Genomic DNA, 3770 nt, shown 5'->3' with positions numbered 1-3770 from the left:
GTGCAGACATGGACCGGGTCCATGTAAGCTGCAGAAAGCTGGCGGGAGAACCGCGGAGTGCAGGCAGCCGGCAGGAGCAGCAACGGCAGCGGCGGCAGCGGCAGCGGCAGGAGCAGCAACGGCACATCGATTCCCGGAGAGGGAAAACACCTGTGCCCGACTTCGCTCCCGCACCAGGGGAAAATTCATTTCTCGGCCAGTATGCCAGTCTCGCTTTGGAAGCGAGTCTGGCTTGAAGCAGCGCTACCGGCCAGCGCCGAGGCTCACAAACTGAGGACTTTGCAGTGGAGTTGACCGACTGCAATCGACCGCGAGGGACCAGTACCGTGAGTACCGGGGTCGGTCCCAGCGGGTTTTTAGTTACATAGATCGCTTCTTGGCCTTTTGGCTAAGATCAAGTGTAGTATCTGTTTCTTATCAGTTTTAACATCTGATACGTCCCTTATCTAGGGACCATATAAGCAGGAGTGCCCAGAACTGAGGGCATTGGAGTGGGGTTGACCGGCTGCAACGACCGCAAGGGACCAGTACCGTGAGTACCGGGGTCGGTCCCAGCGGTCTGAGATAAACGAGCAGCCAGGAGCGCTGAGAGCGTTGGAGCCGGTTTTGACCGGCTACACAGCCCGACGAATCGGGTACAACCCCACGGACCCCATTGAATTGAGTGGCGGTGCAGGCTCGAGGGGCTGAATGGCCTGCTCCTGCACCTAATTTCTATGTTTTTTCATAAAAATCTGTTTATTAATCCTTTGGTTAAAGTATTAGATGGGTCCATGGCGCTGGAAGTACGGAGACGGCGTGGACCCGCTAGCCCACGCTGGAGGAAGCCGGTACGAGTGGCTGCAGCATGACAGCAGCCAGCACAGGTGCCTGTGAGTACCGGGACCGTGTGGAGAGGTGGACCTACATACAAGACGGTGCGGTCAGCGGTAGGGCGAGGAAAACCCGCAAACCAGTGCCCGTGTGTACGGGGGACGGAAACAGCGGGGGGAAAAAGGAGCTCCTTCACAGTAGCAGTCACATGGATGTGGAGACTAGCCACAGTGGGCAGGAGGTAAGCCCCACATGGGTACCCCGTGCGGGACCCCTAGAGATCTCTAACTCTATAAAAAAGAGTAGGCAGGACCCTGATGGGCCAGAGCCTGGTAATACAGCGTCCCATGATCCTAACACAGCAGGGACTCTGCTGGACATGGTGGCTGATTACTTTAAACCAAGTCAAACAGGGGTAGACTTGGATCCAGGATGGCAATAGTATTAACTATATGTCTGGCCACAAACTCCAACAAGAAATATTTACAGAGACTGGCCAGACATCTGCCACCTGGCAACGGTGAGGCATTACAGGTGCCCAGTGTAAACCAATGCATTTGGCAGCATATGGGGAGGAACATCAGGAACCAGGACCTCAAGATCCAGAAAACCTTAAAGGGATTGACGGAAGGGATCACAGCATACACCCGCACCCTGGACTAAACAGAGGTAACCAAAGACCATCAAGACGCACTAGCTCTGTTTTAGTAATATGCAATATGAGCTGAACTACATGTGGAAGGCTGCCATTCAGCCAGCACTGGACCCCTAAAATGCTACCATTTGCAAACAAAGAACCGTGTGTGGACGAAGCCAAGACACTGGGGCTCATCAAGGCCAGCGCAAGGGCCTATTTTGGAGCACGATACCAGCCACATGCAGGCCATAAAAATGTGGCTCATACCAGTGGCAGTGCCAGAAATCAATATAACCCGCAGTAGCCTTTTTGGGGTATGGCCAGGGCGGCCACCCTGGAAGATGCGGAAGCCTCAACCTCCCACACAACCCCGGACAAGAGATATCAAACCAGAACCCCCTTTTTTCAAAAAACCAAGGAAATAACACAACCACCGGTAACCATGGAGGTAGGTGGGTGTGGTTCTTCTGTAAAAAAGGGACCCACGACGGTGGGGGAGGGGAGGTTGCAACACTACAGTTATGTATGGTGTAAAATCACTACAGACTCATATAATCTCAGCAGTATTCAGGGTTATCAGATAGAATTTACTCATCCCAATAACCCCAGTACAACATACACCAGAATGGCATTTTGTCCTTACATAAACCAAACAATCTAAAGCCCACATGGTGCTACAAAAATTGTACACAAAAGGTGTGATTGAGCATACTTTTCATGGAACATTAGAATTTGTATCAAACATATTTATTAAAAATAAAATAGATGGGGGTTGCAGGATTATCATTGACCTTTCAACCCTAAACACATTTGTTCAATATGTTCAATTTTAAGATGGATACTCTTATTACTGATAAAGAATTAGTGTCAGCTGGGTTTTCTATATAGCAGGCATTGACTCAAAAGATACATATTATACAGTACCCATCAGAGGGGATCACAGACGGTATTTGAAATTTAACTGGATGGGGGGGGGGGACTTTGGCAATATAGAGCTTACCAAAGGGGCAAACATCAGCCCCAATATTATTTACTAAAATTCTAAAACCAGCTTGGCATTGTTACGTAAACAAAGCCATAGGGTGATGTATTTCCCCCGTTCTGCCCCATCAATGGGGTACTAGGGAAAAAATTCAACAAGACTCGGCATCTGGGATTCTCATAGTGCCCGACTGGCCTACTCAATCATGGTATTCGGTCATACAGGGGATGGTGTTAGAACCATGTTCCCTCATGAACATAGCCAAATTTATTAATTCATCCAGTGACTGGGGGCAGTCATCCATGCCATAAGACTATGGATTTGTTGATTTGTAGAGTCTGAAAGACCCACTACACGGCATGGGGCTGTCAGACAGGACGATGAATCTCATCTCATCTGCACAAAGACTGTCAACACGGAAGCAGCAAGAAATGGGGCATATACTGCTTGGACAACAACCTCGACCAAAAGGCCAAGAACATTCTGGCCGTATTGGAATTTTAACAAGCCTCCATTATGATAATCGATGGAGCTACAGTGCCATCAATAGTGCCAGAAGTGCACTCTCCAATTACCTATCACAAGGAACGGAGCGGCACACGGTGGGAACACACCCCCTGGTAACAAAACTCATGAGGGGCATATTCAATGGTAATCCCCCTAAAACCAGGTACTCCAAAATCTGGGAGTTGGGTGTCATTCTAAACATGCTGAGGAGCTGGTCGCCCATAACAGCATTGTCACTTCAGTAACGGACCATGAAGATGGTTATGCTCATGGCGTTAGTTACCGCACAACGAGTCCAGCCATTAAGCAAACTGAGCCTGGACTCCCTGATCATCTCACCCGAGAAACTGGTGTTTGTCATACAGGATTTAATAAAAGAAAACAGACCAGGTTCATCGGGTCAAGTGTTTGAATTTATGGTATACCCATATGATGAACGACTGTGTATAGCAAGACACATCCAACTATACATAGAATATACTAAGAGCATTCGAGGTCAGAGAATGGCGTTGTTAATCTCTTACAAGAAACCGCACAAAAGGGTCACGACCCAAACTATATCAAGGTGGCTCAAATATGTCCTAAAGATGGCAGGAATAGACACTAATGTTTTTTAACTCTCATTCCACCAGGGCTGCAGCAACATCCGCAGCAAAAATTCTAGAGGTACCCACAGACCAAATCCTCAGAATGGCAGGATGTTCATCCGAAAGGATTTTCCAAAGGTTTTATAATAAACCAGTTTATTTTGAAGCCATCATCGTGTTCGGAAACCATTTTACGTTCAACAATATAATTTGCCCGAAAGGTTACAGGGCTATGATTTTCAAT

At 48.1% G+C, this 3770-nt stretch overlaps 1 pseudogene; it reads left to right on the top strand.

Moving 5' to 3' along the window:
* The first annotated feature begins 368 nt into the window (after positions 1–368).
* Positions 369–473, top strand: LOC129697735 (U2 spliceosomal RNA; annotated as a pseudogene).
* Positions 474–3770: the final 3297 nt, after the last annotated feature.

Source organism: Leucoraja erinacea, chromosome 5 (assembly GCF_028641065.1).
Source record: "Leucoraja erinacea ecotype New England chromosome 5, Leri_hhj_1, whole genome shotgun sequence".
Taxonomy (NCBI): Eukaryota; Metazoa; Chordata; class Chondrichthyes; order Rajiformes; family Rajidae; genus Leucoraja; species Leucoraja erinaceus.
Note: the sequence above shows the minus strand (reverse complement) of the source record. Positions and strands in the feature narration are given on the sequence as shown.